General features: G+C 43.8%; 1 pseudogene; it reads left to right on the top strand.

Annotated features, from left to right (window-relative positions):
- Positions 1-5,653: 5,653 nt before the first annotated feature.
- Positions 5,654-16,514, top strand: LOC119403532 (uncharacterized; annotated as a pseudogene).
- Positions 16,515-17,661: the final 1,147 nt, after the last annotated feature.

The raw sequence follows: 17,661 nt of genomic DNA, 5'->3' as shown, positions 1-17,661 counted from the left end.
GACCCGAAGGTCGCGGGATCGAATCCCGGCCGCGGCGGCTGCATTTTCGATGGAGGCGAAAATGTTTGAGGCCCGCGTACTTAGATTTAGGTGCACGTTAAAGAACCCCAGGTGGTCGAAATTTCCGGAGCCCTCCACTACGGCGTCTCTCATAATCATATGGTGGTTTTGGGACGTTAAACCCCAGATATTATTATTATTGAGGTTGTCACATCGAGGGGCCTGGCGGAAGACATCATCACAAGAGGAAGTAGGCGCTGTGTTCGTAAGGCGCGTGATGCTTTGAGGTACGCGCCGGGCTTTAGCCTGTTCTAGATAGCGGCATTCTTTAAGAATCGTGTCGATGCTCGCGATGTTGTTAAAAACCAGCAGATTGAAGGCGTCGTCGGCCATACCTTTTAGGACGTGATTAGCTTTCTCCTCTTCCGGCATGCGCTGGTCGGCCTTGCTACAAAGAGCCAGGACGTCAAGAATGTAGGAAACGTAGGGCTCAGTCGATGTCTGGGCACGCGTGGCGAGAGCCTTCTTTGCAGCGAGCTGACGACCACATGAATCGCCGAAAAGATCGCGGATCTTTTCTTTGAAGAGATCCCAGCTCGTTATTTCTTCTTCGTGGGTTTCAAACCATGTCCGCGGAGTGCCGTCGAGGTAGAAGAGAACGTTAGCGAGCATGGGTGTGCGATCCCAGCGGTGCGTAGCACTGACGCGCTCGTACCGGTTCAGCCAGGCGTCAACGTCGGTAGTACCATCTCCGGAGAAAATGCCTGGATCCCCGGGAGGCGAGAACGCGACCTAGTTTGTGGCTGGGGCTGAAGGGGTGGGCGGTGATGAAGCTCGAGGAGGCGAAGTCGGTGAGGGGTCGCCGTTGTTGCGACCGCTGCGCGTTTCCATGGAGGTACGGGAATCGTCCACATCCGCTACTAATGTTACAGGTAGCTCGTTTTAAAATTATTCACAATGCGCAGCGCAGGGTGGACAAAATGGCGGCAGTACAGCAACAACCAGAAAGCGACGTCGTCTTCCTCTTTCATACAGCCACGCTGTCTGGTATCAATATGAGTACAATGAAATCAAATAGACAATAGTTATATACAAAACAATGAATACAAAACGATATACAAATCGCGGCTACGAACAAAAGCAAGGTCACCTGATCTCGAAACAATAGCACGTATTCAGAGGTAATGATAGCGAATCAAGGATGCAATATAATAAAAAAAGGAATGAGCAAATCATAATAAAATTAAAAAAAAATTCTGCAGATCCCACGCCTTGTGGGAATCGGTTTCATGCAGAGCAACGAACGAACAGTTGCCTATGCTGCATTTCTTGGTATTGAGCCGAGCGTTACAATGTCGATCGACTTGTTTTTTTAAGCGTAGTATTTTGTGCACATCGGGGCTTTACGGGGCACGGCGAATGCCCTGGCGTTTAATCTTTAACAAATGGACTGATGTAACGTCAGCACTTACTTCAGAGCACGGATGTTAGTATTAACGAACGAAGTGCGCTTTATGGTGCGATATGCGAATATCATACGTAACGTTTGTTAGCGTATTCCTCCGGACTGGAGCAACACATCAATGTGTCTTGCTGAATCATAGGAATACAAACGTTATATTAGACTCCTATAAAAGTGGAGCCAACACTAGAACGGAAGCACAATTGACGTTAACCCGGCATGACGCCTGTATCATAGTATAACATATGTAATGTTTATTGCTTTGTTATAAAATTAGATAGCCAGTACTGCAACCACAATTCACATTGCTCCGACATTACGCCTGCATAGGGTGTTTTTCGAAAGCAGTTTGAAGACCTGGCGTGGCCCTGTGGTAGAATACCTGACTGCCACGCAGAATGCTTGGGTTTGATAGCTGCTGTGTTCCTAATGTTTATTATTTGCATTCATAGGTCAACGCTGCCGATTTGGGTTTTTATTTACTCTCTCGCAATTAAATTACCAATATGTGTTCTCCCCGTTCCTGGGAAGACATAAACTGTCAATCACCTGTGGCGCAAACCCGTACGCCACGGCCCGTGGTAAATGGGCATGTGCCACACGTGTCTGGAAGAAATGGTTTGACGACTTGCGTGACAGGATTTTGACGTCATTCATGTCATGACTAGACAGTCATATTCGTCAAGTTTGCTTACTCTCCCATACCAATTTGGTCGACACATGTTAAGGAGGCGATCATGAGAAGACCCAGACGTCGGCGGCTAGATAGATAGATAGATAGATAGATAGATAGATAGATAGATAGATAGATAGATAGATAGATAGATAGATAGATAGATAGATAGATAGATAGATAGATAGATAGATAGATAGATAGATAGATAGATAGATAGATAGATAGATAGATAGATAGATAGATAGATAGATAGATAGATAGAAATGCTCAAGGTGTCTGAGGTTCGCTGAGAAATGCTTCGCAATAACAAAATGACAGATTAGTAACTTGGTGTGAATCCTCACATAATTGGTCCAGACAGTATTTTTGTGAACGTTTCGAAATAGATATATCGACGGCGATGATATTGATATAATTTGTGTGGTATGGAATTCCTAAATGATATGCCTGAAAAGAGGGCAGCTAGTTTTCCGTAATTTCTCCGAACGCGGGGAAGGAGTAGATTACCGCTTGAAGTGAACCTGGTAATGTTAGTATTTATAAGCAGCTCATTTTTGGTAAGTCGGGATAGAGGTGCCACATTGCTTAAGCTTAAAGATAAATTCAGATAGTTCTTGTTCAAGGAATTGTGTTAGTGGCTGAATATTGAGATTTTGCTGTAGCGGTTTAGAGGGCGTAAAAACATTATTGAAGGTTATTAGTCGTAGAGCTTGGTTTTGAGGGCGTTGAAGGGAATCCAGGTGACCGTAATAAGCGTTAGCCCAAGATGATATGCCGTAAAAGAGGTGACTATGAATTTAGGAGTAGCATAGCGCACGCATAATATGTCTCTGGAAATAATTACGGGGTTTAATGATTACATGTATGCCAAAAGAAATTTGGAGCATTACTGAATGTACATAAAGCTATTTTTAGGTGCTTATCTCATGTCACACCCAGAAGAACCAGGCGCTGTTAGAAACTGGTCTTTCATTGTCCCCTATCGTGAGCACCGCGGGTGCCACATTTAATAATGGAGAATGAAATATTACGAATGTAGTTTTAGTTGGGTTAATGCGCAGGTAATTACTACGGCACCAGTCACTGACATATTGAAGCCGACGTATAGCTTTTCTAGAAGAACGGTATGCTTTTATGAGACGTATTGTCCGGATATAACAAGCAGTAAGTATTGCGAAGTGTTAGGGGCAAATCGTTAATAAATATAGAAAAAGGAGAAGACCCGGAATAGACCCTTGAGGCTCTCCTTGGTTAGTCATTTTGGGAATGGAAATGCTACCGTCTTCTTGGACAACTTGCGATCTGTTAGTTAAGTAACTCTTTATAAGGCTCAAGGCTGGACCTGTCATACCGTAAGAGGTGAGCTTATGAAATAGAACGGCGTGATTAGTAGTCTGAAAAGCTTTAGTAAGAAAAACAAAGACTACTCCGAATAGGCTCCGTTCAGTGGAGTTTGCGAACGCGCTTGCGCCATCTGTCGCCACCACGTGAAACCCGCGGGTCGGCCTTAGCGGCGTGGCGCACGGCGGCGGCGGCGGTTTAATTAGCTTCATTCAGCGAGAGCAGTGCCTGCGGCCTCGTGTTAGTGCCTCAATTCCGTGCTCACATGGCAGTGATGGTGGCACCGGTACCGCCGGTACCTCGAGTGGGACAAAAGCCAACAAGCGCCGCTACTGTTGCGTCAAAGATTGCCACAGCCGTGAAGGACAGCCTGGCATCCGATTGTTCCGTTTTCCCCGGCCAGCCGTGGGAGAAAGAACGGCGGAGGAAAATGGATTGTTGCCGTTCGGCGAGTGAAGTAAGTACCTGTCGCATCTGTGTAATTAGTACCAAATTGTGCTTCGACTACCTCTACTGCCTTTAATCATCGAACACAAAGCGCACTGGACGCACACGTGCATTGAACGCGCGTCCTCGTGAGCGTGCGAACGTTTTAAGAAGTGTGTGAAAATCGTGAAAAATAAGAGAAATGTGATATTGCTTGTTGCCTGTATAATTACTTTTTCTGTACCGACAGACATCTAGGATTACTAGAGACGTCAATTACGGTAGTAATCAATGAAATTTAAATTATTAATGAGTGGAGACAGGCTGGTCGGGTCGATAGGATAATTGGAGCATTTCCTGCGAAAATACCATTGCAACTTTGACATATCCTAAAAGTGGAAAGCTGGCAATTTTTACTCAATAAATCTGAGCATTGCGGCGGCAAAACCAAATTCCAAGATAGCGCAACTGCCATGCTCTCCAGAGACGAGAAAAATGAGCTCGCGTATCTACTTTGCTTCGTGGTGTGCGTGCTGCGCTTGCGATAATTGCACGCACAGCGTACGTCTAGCAATAGTGACGTCATTCTGGTCGTCTGCTAATTCCACTCGTCAGCGCTTGTTTCGCCGGTTAAATTCCTGGAATTTCACCACTCCGTAATAATTACAAGAAGCCGCGTTTGGAAAAAATATAGGTATGGTTTTTGAAGCATGCCTGTATGCTTGCAAACGCTCTAACAAATGCACTGTTAATAAAGCTACGCAAGTACTTTTTTTTTGTCCATCAGCTTGTTGCTCTTTCCCTCTGTGTAAAACTAAGCGCATACAACCACGATTTTGCACTGACTAGCCTCTCCCCCTACCTTTCCCTTTTCTTTGCTTTAATAAGCTATGTTTTGCTTAGTGTTAAAAATTTTCAATGTTTTCGGCTGCATCTTTTTTTGTTGTTCTCAGTGGCACCTTATTTCTTAATGCCTTGTAACCTTTACACCGCGTTTTCAGTGAGTGTGACGGCTCTGCTTGGATCCCAAGTGATGCAGCAAGGGTGTGCTCAAAGCACTTCGTCAACGGCGAAAAGAGCAACATTGCTGCACATCCAGGTTACTACCCTACCATTTTTCCAGATGCATACAAGTCCCGTCCTGTGGACGCAGAAAGAGCACTGTCAAGATATGAACGGTAAGTTCTAACCAAGGGTGTTGGTGTGCAATTTCCCTTAATGATGTACATGGTATACAAGACGAGATGGCCTGACAAAGGCCATGTAAAATTGCACATCATATGCTTTACTGTTACTGTAATTTATTTTTAGATGGAACAGAAGGGCATCTGCTGCAAGGCCGGCAAATCCTCAACACACAAGTTCCCTCCGCACGACTGAAGCAGATCTTGGTGACAGTGAGGACACTGCTACCTCCAGTGCTTGTGCGAATGGCTTGGAGCTTCTCTGCACTGCCGCTGCATTGGTACAAGAACGAACTGCAGACCAGGTAGGGCCTTGTGAATTTGCTTTTTGTATTTACACAAAGTGACAGCTGTGCACTTTATGGGCTAATTTCAGTCGATATACTTGTTAATAAATATTACAACAGCAGCTAACATAACATTGTTCTTTTATTTTGGTAGTAGTCTTCATTGTGTGCAAGGTTGTAGCAGTATCATACGCTGGAATTACCATACCATTCATTGTTGCTGAAATGTATGGATCATGGCAGATAGCTAAGTTTTCACCTTGAATTGCATGCAGAAATGGGTATGTGACATGAGGCAGATCTTTCTACCCACCAATGAGATTTTCTTGTGCAGTGGTAGCAGCAGCACTGCCTCTGGCATGTTCACTAATGAAGGAGTCAACAAATACCCGTATTACAAAAGCTCAGCAAAAAATGACTTCAGCCACACTACCATGGTAGATTACATCTTTGCATCAAGGCAAAAAGTGGCTATGAGATTTATCAAATACATTAACCTGACATTTATTTTTTGAATCGCACAATGATGTTTCTTGGACTGCTTGGGCACCACTGTTCCATCTCGCTTCACTGGGAATAACAGAATGAGTAGATGCTCTTCAGCTGAAGGCATAGCACTGCATCTGCCATAAATACCCCCAAGAATCGCAGTCGCATCATATCATGAGCTGGTTACCAAGGCACGAGCAGGGTGCTAACGCTTCAGGTGGGAAAGAAAAAGGAATTGCACCTGTTCCTATGAGTTTTCCTATTAAGCACTTGGTGCATGACCTGGCAGTGAAAATAATGCATCTTATATCACATGCAACTTGTGATTCATGCACAGCGGAAAAGGTTCCACTAAGAGACTACGGACATTCAGGAACGCCATTACTTTGGTGATCAACATGTATTTGGAGTACTACTACTTTTAAAGTGCAAGATGATCAACTTTCTGAAATTCAATGCTTACCCAAATAGTAGCTCAATTTTCAGGCTTTATTTTGAGGCTCCATATTGTTCTGTCACATTTAATCAGTCATCACTCGCTCAAACCTTTATAGCCGAAATGCATAAGCGTGTTTCAACCTTTTATTGTAATTAAGCTACTGCCTGGCAGTAAGTATGTTTCACTGTGTCACTAGGTCAAGGAAAATAATTGGGAAAGAGGGTGAAATTGGATTTCTGTATGCATTGTAGAATCCTGCTATTATATTTTCTACTGCATGGATAAATTTCTCATTGCTTGATTAGTTTTTTATCTTGTTTTTATGCAGGCCTGCCGACTGATGATAATGACACCTGTGGAGGTTTGGTTTTGTTTTTGTGCTCATTAGATGGGCATAACACAAGCACACAGGTGTCACACAGAACTGTTCGTGATGCAGAAGTTCAGTGCAGCCCTTCAACCACTTCACGCCACAGGGGCCAAAGCCAGAGAACTTCTTGTTTCAGTGGCTATGAAAGCGTAAAATCATGCTCTTCTGCCATGAGAGATCTCTGTGTGTCACTGGAAATGTATGCAGTTTTATTTGCTGCCTGTCGCTGCTGACCGCTCATGTGATGTTCCATGCATGACAGACTCTGCTTTTTTAATGAAGCTAAAGTTGGGCATACGTACTCACTTGCCATTTTGTTTCTGTAAGCAGAATGACTGCTGCAAGGCATTTTAATAGCGTGCTTCGCACATTGGCTGCCGCAACTCAGAAATGGATATTCGTTCCACCCAGACACATCATCAGGTCTCTAATGCCCAATTGCTTCAAAGTACACTACCAATTGCACCATGATTATAGATGCACGGAGGTTCCCACAGAGCAGCCAGCTTCTGTAGCACAGCAGAGGGCACTCTATTCAAACTACAAGGGTGGCTACACGCTGAAATTTCTTGTAGCAATCACACCGAATGGAGCTGTCTGTTTTCATTCTAAGGCATATCGTGGAAGGTGTTCTGATGCTTTCATCACAGTGCATTCCGACTTCCTCAAAGAAGTAGAACCAGGCGACATGATCATGGCGATAAGGGGTTTCCTGGCATTACCAGATCTCGGAAGGCAGGGCTGTACTTGTTATGCCTCCTTTTCTCGAGGCCAGGGTCAGTTCTCGGAGGCCGATGTAGAGCAGACTTATAACATTGCAAGAGTGCGAATTCATGGGAACGTATGATCCAGCGGATCAAGATGTACAATGTGTTAAATACACGTGTGCCCATTGAATTGATTCCTGCCATGTCCGACGTTTCCATGTGTGTTGTGTACTGGCTAATATGCAGCCTCCAATAAAAGGAGCCAACGACTGCAGAATCGTAAGTCAGCCGAATTTGGGTATTTCAGTCAGCTTCATTTCAAGTGTTAAATATAAACCCTCAGCTCTGTTATTCACTGTCAGACATGGGGCTGTATCGCGTGTATGTGTACTGCTAAAACTTTTTCCTTGACAAGAAAGGAGGCTATAGAATACAATATTGTTTGCCTTTTCATATTTCAAAAGTATGTTCTATCTTTGATGCACCATCCACTTTAGGTGTTATGGATGCGTGCGCTGTGCAACCTCATTAAAACCTTTTGAATAGTAGGTCAAGCTCTTGTACTAGTATTAGCTTTTAACCAGGGACAAATCAAGCCAGAGTGCCAATGCATATGGAGTATTATGATTCAACGGATCAAGTTGTACAATGCTTTAAATACACGTGTGCCAACTGAATTGATTCCTGTCATGTGCAATGTTTTCCATGTTTGTTGTGTACTAGCTAATATTTAGCATCCAATAATAAGAGAGCCGACAACTGCAGACATCTCAAGTCAGCTGAATTTGAGCATTTCAGTTAGCTTCATTGGAAGTGTTAAATATACTCTCAGCTCTGTCGTTCACTGTCAGACATGGGCTGTATTGCGTATATCTGTACTGCTAAAAATCTTTCCTTGACAAGAAAAGGAGGCTATAGAATACAATAATGTTTGCCTTTTCATTTCAAAAGTATGTTCTATCTTTGATGCACTACCCACTTTAGCTGTTATGGATGCGTGCACTGCGCAACCTCATTAAAACCTTTTGAATAGTAGGTCAAGTTCTTGTACTAGTATTATCTTTTAACCAGGGACAAATCAAGCTGTGAAGATGGTGTAAGTTGAGAAATTATTTTCTGCCTCTTGTTTTTTTTTTTCATAGTGATGTTGGAGTTATTGTACGAGTTAGTCACATCGTTGATGCTTGTTTATGATTAAGATATAGTTTTTAACTGTGAGTGGTAGTAAGCTCGAGAGAAATATTCTTCCTGTTGCTACGAAGTGTATTGCTGTTTGGTCAGATGTGCTTACAATAAATTGATTCGCTCGTGAAGTGTTTTTGAAGTAAATGAGCATCTCTGTGTTATTCTGTGTAAATTGTTCTGTCACGATTTGAAGTGTTTTATAGCCACAAATAAATACCTTTCAAGAAACTGATCATGACACGTGGAGCAAGCAACTTGTGGCATGCCTTTGAGTACTATGCTGAATTTGCAGGATACCAAAAAGAAAACAAGGTGCAACATACAGTAATTATGTTGACTGATAGGCATGGAAATGGCCAGAACACTGAGTGAAAAAGATGTGTCGCTTGTCGTACTTCTCCCATCCTTTGTTCACTTAGTGCACTGACAATCATCGTGATTAATTAGACTCAACTCTCTCTCAGGCTTATTGCTTGACTGTTTTCTTTATTACTGAAAGAAGCATATTCATACAACCTTGCAAGGAGTAAGGATAAAAACGTAAGGAAAAAAGCTTGACTAGCCCTCACTTCCCATAGGGTTTACATCAGTGGCAAACACACTGCAATTGACTATCATCTTAACTCAAGGACTGGTGAAAAATGGCACCGCGCATATGTACACAATCAAAACGCTAGAAGCAGACTTTAAAGCATCAAATGCTGTACTTGCTCAAACTACTTTGGGAACGACAATGAGTTCACGCAGTAAGCTTTCGTGACCTCAAAACAGCTGCTGGTTCATACTAAACCTCTTGAAACAAGATCTGATGGCACGATTATAAAAATATCACAAAGAAAATGGGAGGTGGTCACAACCTATTTTCTACATACAAGCAATGTCATGTCCTTTGCCATTGGACAACTTCTGGCGAAGTAGGCCAAATAGAACTCTTCAAGGGCGCCAACTGCCTCGGAGAGAAAGCCGTCATCCTCTGCACGCACACAATGTGTTCTGCTTCTGGGTGTACACAAAAAAAAACACTCTTGGACATTACATATGAACATTAGAGCTGCACCTGTGTGTAGTATCGTGTGTTTTTGACAAGGTAAGCCTTCCCATTTTGTACTTCAGGTAAGGCACAAAACACTTTTTCTGGTGGTTGATGATCTCTTCGTCCCTCCTCGCATAAGGGCACTTTATCTCAAGAAGACAAGTGTCTTCACCTGTGAGAAGAGACCGTCTGGACCTGACAGCCAGGGCTGACTAGGATGAACCAGAAGTCCTGATGAAATGTAGCATTCTTTTTTAGCATAAGTTTGCAGCATATTTTCTTCACATGAAAAGAATTGCCCATGTGCACAGGTGACAGCCTGTGGTTTTGAATTATCATTACCTCATAGACGTTTGTGCTGAGCTTGTTTTCAAACGCTTTCCTCGCTATGGTCCATTTTGTACCTAAAAAAAAAGGCTGTTGTGCATCTATAAAAAAATATGTAACGTGAAGCACATACCATGTGCCATGGCTGTCGAAAAAAATTTAGGTCCATAGAGGAGCGTGCGAACCAATTCCTGGAGGCTCTTCTACTCTGAAATTGTGTGCAGTGGAGCAGTTAATGCGGAAGGCCTTTCCTGATGCCACCTGTGCACTCGCACAATAGGAAAAGGTGCATGTTGTACCAACAGTAAACCATGAATTATATTTTGGATCATAGCACTCACCTTAAGTTACTTGATGACCTTTCGTCAATGCACACAGACGAAAAGTGTCGGCACACACAACATTTTCATTGTAGTATAAGGATTCCTCAGGGCTGAGATGAGATCATCGTACTTTCTTCTCATGATCAAGCTTGGCTGCGTCTGCAAAGCTAAGGCGTGAAGCCTCTGTGGTGGTTATCTTAAAAGCTCTTAAGCGTGGAAATGTCGTCTTCAATGTCAGCATTGTTATCCTGTGTCGCAGCGGAGGCATCTTTTCCAGCTTCATGAATTTTTTCAGATTGCGTTGCAGCACATTGAAGGTCCGGGAAGTATTTAAGCAGGAATTCTGGTTCATGTACCACTGGCTCTGCCGGTGACATATGGGTGTGGTTTTCTGAAAACGAAATCAGAACCGTGCTAAAAGACATGTTGCTGAAAAAAGTGATCTCTAAATTGGCTTAAGAGCAAAGCAAATTCAATGAACTTTTTAATCAAGGGGGAGAGGAGGATGTGGTTAATTTCAAAAGGAGTAACGACCCGTTGGCCGCGTCTGAGGTGCGGCCAGCAGTGGAGGGGGGGGGGGGAGGTGTTTATCGAGAGAAGAAAGGACAGGGCGCGGACGAGGAACGCCCTCGCGCTTCTTCAGTCCGGCCGGGGGAGCCAAGTTGAATGAAGCAGTGCCCGCCGGCGTGCCGCCTCGGAGGGTAGGCGTTCACATGCTTGTTTTGTGGCTCACCGCGCTTGCTTAACGTGCGCGCCCCGTGCACGTGCATTACCGTCTGATCAAGCAGCCGAATTGCCAGCCCGGTCTTTTTCGAAAATTAAGGTGCACAAGCACTGACTGGTGGCCACAGTGGCGTAACCAGGGGGTGGGGGGAGGGTAGAGAGTACCCCCCCCCCGAAATTTTTCAGCTTTGCGTGTGTAGATTGAACATACACGCACACATACAAACGCACGCACGAACATACCTAAAGTATGTTGAACACCCCCACGCCGAAAAAAATTCCTGGCTGCTACTAAAAGTTATCAGCTGAGATATAAGTGCTATTCAGACGCAATACTGCATTCGCAGCGTGCCTGGAGATGTACAATACGCGTGCGCGGGGAAATGCCTTGATGTCACTATTACTTTTCTGCAACGCGCAGATAGCAACTGTCGTCTGCATGCAACCATATGCACTTTCCTCGTGCGCCAACTTACGCCGAAAAGTTCGTGAATGGGTGCCCTGTCACTCGAACGCGCCTTTTTTGACGGATTCTCCACGTCTGCGGTTGGGAGGTGCATGACGCCTCCTTTTCTGTTCATAAACGGCAACGGCAGCGCAATGCTTGCAGTTGCCAGCTGCGCCGTACCTGCAGTCGCATGAGCCTTCGAGGACATAGCGGTCGGCCTCGTGCAGCTGTAATCACATAACGCAAAACAATTTCACTGCTGATCGCGAAATCAGACGAATTACCCAAGTACGCATACAGAGCGACCGCCCATATTTTGCACCAAAGACTTAACCCATTTTTACGACATGCAAAATACCCCGTAGTGCATACAGTGCAGCACGGGGTATTAAACGTCACAGCCGCTGAGATTTAAGTACTTTTGACAGTACTGATCGACTCAAACGCGGCAATTTGCACCCGGGTCATTTGCCAGCAGCCGCGCATGCATGACTTTTTTTTTTGCATTGAGCGAACAGCAAGCTAGGGCTCGAATGCAGCGTGATAAATGCGCGATTTGGGCGAGTTCGTTGAACCACAGAACACCGTCTGCTTGATTCCTTTGCAGCCCGCAGGACGGTGCGGCGCAGTCGCCTACACGGCTGCGACCGCTCATCTTGTGCAACGGCGCTGTCTAACAAATGGAAGCGAAGTCATTTCACCAAGGCGCGAAGAAACGGCAAATGTTTGCTTTTGGATTGAAATGGAGCGTGCTGTACTAACCCGCAAAGAGACGACGTATAGTTGTTTCCCTTGTGAGAATGGCATCGCGCGCTTACAACAACGCCGTCCGTCTCCTTCACGTCATAAACGTGTCCGGCATCGTACAGCTTCTCGCCTTTGAGTAGCACAGACCGACGGAAGTACTCCTCCAAGCGCTGCACAGGTTTGAAGCCGCAAAGAACTATTTTTGACATTTCGCGGCATCCGAAACTATGCAGGCAGCTGCATTCAAATACGCCGCCTCAAAACGCCGCGCCACTCCGTGGCAGACCCGCCGTTTCGAGCTCCCGCCACATATTGGCGCTAGTAGTACTGCTCCGTGGCGCCGCCTGTTCACTGAGCTTTTCCTATAGTGAACCGTCAAGAATAGCTAGTTTGCTTTTGTTCGTGAAACTAATGAGCGCCAGTTCAGTTGACAAGCCTGGACGGAAACCAAATTGATGAGCAGAGTCAGACTTTATAAAGCATGACATTAGGCGTTTGTACAAAATCTTTCCGATCGCGCTACTGAAAAATGGAAGAATGCAAATCGGACGCTAATTGTTAATGCATTCACGATTACCTTTCTTGAAAACGGGAGTTATCTTACTGCTTTTTAGTCAATTGGAAATGTACCATTTTTAAACATTTGTTGGTGATGTTAGCAGGGACAGGTGAGACTTTATCGTTTACCATCTTGACTCTTGAAGGTTCAATGGAATCTAAACCCGCCTGGGTTGTTTTTAACGGAGTGTACAGAGCGAACTTCAGCGCTAGAAGTAGGATCTAAGTAAAAAGAATGCGGACAGCGCAATAGGGGAGTAAGCGATGATGCATGTGATATTTTCAGTGTTGGCGAAATGGTCGTTCAAAGCGTTTGCAATAACAGTTGGCTCTGTACATGCGCTGGATGCACTTTTATTATAGTTTTTCGCGCATGAGAATACTTTTGTTCAGGAACTCTTTAATAAGCTGCCAGTTCGTTTAGTATCCGTTACGTGCGCTTTTCAAAACAGCCAGGCTTTGCACGTTTCAAAGCTGACCCAAGCGTATTCGAATATTTCGTAGAGTGAATTTGTAGCGTTTTGTTATTGGTTGACATTTTAGCTTCTTGGGCATTCTATCTTTTTTTTTTTTGGAAATGGAGCGCAGTAATCCGTTAGTGATCGATGGATTTCTTCGAACTTTAAACCACCTAGACATTGGGACATACGATGTGCTATGTTATGCAGTTTGTTATTAGAGTAGAAAATAAGTCGTAAGCTTGCACAGGAGATTCATCTTGTGTGACATCAGTCCAATAATTGGTTAACTAAGGGAAAAAATCTTTCTTTGTTAAACACCGATTCCGTGAGTTCTTTGTGGTTTGTGGGACGGGACAAAGGAGCAGATCCTATTCTCAGAAGAATAGGATAATGCACTAAACCGATTGTCTATTACAGCCGCAGAGGCGCTCGTTGTCAAGCTGGACAAAATGGGTAATTGTATGAGTGCCCGATGGATTGCGCCTAGTAGGAGCTGTGATTAATGAAGAGAAGACAAAGCTTTTAAAACGGGGAAAATCACCAGCGTATGAATGACTGTGAAGGTCAACTATGTTACTGTTAATGTCGCCGCATATGATGATGTTTTATTTTCGAACACGAGAAGGTTTAAGAGGGATTCAAGTTGCGAGCAAAAATAAGCAATAGATAATGACGGAGAGCGGTAGATTGATGCAATGTTTGTGTTTCTGCTGTTTAGTGAAAAATATTGTGGTCAAGTTCTAGCCAGACCGAGTCACAGTTCAAGTCAACAAAGATCGCGACGGCGCCTATATGACATCGATGAATATAAAGAAGGCAGATTCGCCACCACGGGTTGAGACACGTTTGCAATACTCAGAAGTATAGCTGGATAAGCCGTACAGATTACCATCGTCATTTGTTAACCATGTTTGAGAAAGGCATACGACGGAAAACGTGTGATCAATTGTTCATAGGAAGTGTATGAGGCCATCATGATGCTTCCTTAGCCTACGGACGTTGAAGTGAATCAGTGATAAAGCAGGTGGGTTATCTTAATGAATGTTTTAGTTTGCTGATAAGAAAAACACAGGAATGCATGGTTGTTCAGGCTACGTTAGTCGCAACTATATATTGAAAAATAGACAGATGGCCTGCTTCGCATATCCGAAACACGCGACTGTCACCACTTTTTCTGGTCTTGATTACGCAGGAATCCGTCCATACATGCTTCCAATTCTTAGTTTTTTTTTTATTTCCAAACCCTGACCAACAGTCTCTTTTTTTCCGGGGTTAGGTGATCATAAAACGGGTCTCTCCGCGTCCTTGCGAAAGCCAATGACACTAATCGTAATTCGTGCTTTCCGTGCTTTCGAAGCAAAGTCTGCTTCTTTGCCCTGTAGCGAAATCTCGCAATAATGTTTGATCCATTTTTTTCCCGGGACAAGGTGGAGGACATCGATGTCCTTCAGTTCCACGGGGTACCCAACTTTTCGCCAATTTCCTGCACCACAGCAAGACAGTTTTCCCTTCTCTGTTAGGAATGCCTTTTATCTGGAAATTGTTTAAGCCTGAGTATTGCTCCTAGGCAGCCAGACGATTACCTAATTGTTCATTATCCTCCCTGAGCTCTTTGTTTCTTTGCCAACTCTTCATTCCTGGTGTTATTGAACTCGTAGAGATGGCTGTGCATTTGCAAGCTATCTTTCATTTCTGCAAGATCAGCATGAAGTAGCTCGATTTGTTCGAAAGCTCCGCCGCGGTTGGCATCATGCCATTTTAAGAACACATCAACTAGTACCAAGAACACTAAGAAATACTAAACACAATGCCATGAACATTGCGCTAAAGCTATTTACAACCCACACCACACCACACACCACCCACACACACACAACACACACACACCACACACACACACACACACACACACACACACACACCAACACACACATATATATAATATTGTTAAGACGTTTATTGACGGCGAGATTGACGGCGACGATGCACAACGACAGAGCGCAGACTCGCAGACTCTCACGAGCACGAGCACGAGGGGCGTGCTCTCCGAGGATAGGCGAAGAGGGTGACCCACTAGGAGGCGCTTGAGAGGACGACCCATTAGAGCGTTCCAATGCTTCTCTACAAAATATGTATATATATATATATATATATATATATATATAATATAATATATATATATATAATATAAATCCTAATGAAACAGATACTTTCCGACTCGCGGATTCGAACCCCGCTCGCAGCGTGCGGGGAGACGGCTAGCCACGGAGCTACACTGCAAACGGGTTTGAGCCTTTTAGGGAGTTTCGGGCTCGACGCATAACGTGCATCCAAAAGGTACTACGCAAAACCCCCTTCAAGAAGAGGTTCAAAAGGAGGTTTTATTTACACTTTAAGGGAGTGATCAGACGGAACTAAGGAGGTAAATTTGTGTTTTTATTGAACTCATTTTGAGGGCTTGAACGGAGTGCATTGGAAGTTTTCTGGTTCTTTTGAGAGCTTTTAAAGCCTCCTTTTGGAGGTAAAGTCGGTGTTTTTATGTAACCCATTTTGGGGGCTTGAACAGAGCGCATTGAGAGTTTTTCTGCTTCTTTTGAGAAGCAGAAAAACTTTGAGAAGCATTTTGTCAAAACACGAAATAAATACAAAATTGAGATGCTGCTAAGTATTTCCTTGTGAGCGTTTCACTTCGTGTGCACAGGGTGAAAACAAACGGATGTAAAAAAAATGCGAAACACCACCAGAAGTGTACTCCTGTCATGTTTACCATTTGTGGGTAGTTTTTGATGTCAGTAAAGTTATCATTATAAGTACACTTTAAAAGTGTGTGAACGTTAGCAAGGTCTTGATTAACCGCATTACTCTGTAGGAGTGAAGATTGGGCAACTTGGCACTGAACCATGGCAAAAATAAACAGCGCACTTCTAATGAGGATAAACTAAGGCCTGGGCAACAGCGCTTCACCTTGTCAAATTGTGCAACAGTCATGATACTATGTATTGACCTTGAAAACTATGGCAACATAATTCAAAACAGCAAATTCACGAGAGGGAATAAACAAGATGATTCAACAATCTGGTTCGACAGACTCAACAGCTGACTTATATCAATGCGATTAAACTAGCCTTGCACATCTCCTAATGGCTAAGAATATGCACATCTAACGTTGGCAAATGCCATTGTTGATACGTGACCAATGAAGTTGCATTCCTTCCATGCCGTTGAATGGCCGTTCCTTCTTTTCTGTTTTCACTGTTTTCTGATTTTCATTGTTTTCACTTGCGTAAATGTTCACCCTTTTGGTTTTCTCACTTTGCAGATGGCGTAGGTGTTTGCCTTTGAATGTGCACGTTTCTTCTGCTTTGTCTTTCCTGTTTCTTTTTGTATGCGTATATGTTTTGCCTTTGAACGTGCATACGTTTCTGCTGCTCTCTCTTTTTGCTCTACTGGGCCTTGTGCACTTCTCAAGCTACCATTGTCGCTTTTCACTTGAGGTCCATTTCCTGTATTTTGCTGGAATAAACATTTATCCATTCATTCAATACCATAAAACGCATGTGCTTCACAATACACACTGCACTTAGCAGATGTCTGTCACATGATATGGCCGTCATTGTATAGCTTTAACATGATTTATTCGTTCTAGCTAATGAATCCAACCTAATGATGTTAATGTACCTTGATATGCTATTTCACTGTTCCTTGATGCATATGTATGAAGGTGCAGTGCTTATGTACCTTAATATGCCATTTCAGGAAGACGGGCAGAGTGCGCAATGCAAAATTGTTGCCGAAAAGTCTTTTCACTTCCTGACAATCCGTGCTTCGGTGGGTTCTCACAGTTGCATGGCGGGAGAAAGATGTCCAGGGTAGTTGACTGCGTCCAAGGTAGATTCTGCAAAATGAGAGGGCACGGTCTTGTCACATGTCAATGTGCGCAAATGGACACGATGACGAAGGATTAAAACAAGCAAATGAAGTTGGAGAGAAGAATAAATCCCAAACAAAGTTGTCCTTTATGCACATTCCATCATGTGACAATGCGATAACCGTGGCCTTTTGCTCTAATGTATATTCCCTGAAATCATCATGCCGCATTCATGCTTTATTGCAGGCAAGAAAATTATATCGTGCAAACAAGTTTATCGGGGCGCACTCCTGGGTCGATTGACTGGTCATATGAAGCATGAGTGATATTCACAGAAGTTCCAAAACATGCATCACACATCATTGCTATCTGAGTTTAACGACTTAAATGCGAAGCATTTGTTAAACACTTCTACGACTTTGAACGGATCGATCTACCTATCTATCTAGCCCCCTATGACTCATAGCTCGTGTGGTTGTTTCGTTAATGAGATGTATTCCAACATTCGTGTGGCATGACACGGCTGCATGAAGAACATGAATGATGGGTCTTAACTTGAAAATCATTATATGCATTTCATTAACGACATGATTTACACGTCACTCCC

The sequence above is a fragment of the Rhipicephalus sanguineus genome, chromosome 8 (genome assembly GCF_013339695.2).
Source record: "Rhipicephalus sanguineus isolate Rsan-2018 chromosome 8, BIME_Rsan_1.4, whole genome shotgun sequence".
In the NCBI taxonomy this organism is placed as follows: domain Eukaryota; kingdom Metazoa; phylum Arthropoda; class Arachnida; order Ixodida; family Ixodidae; genus Rhipicephalus; species Rhipicephalus sanguineus.
This window is presented reverse-complemented; position numbering and strand designations above follow the sequence as displayed.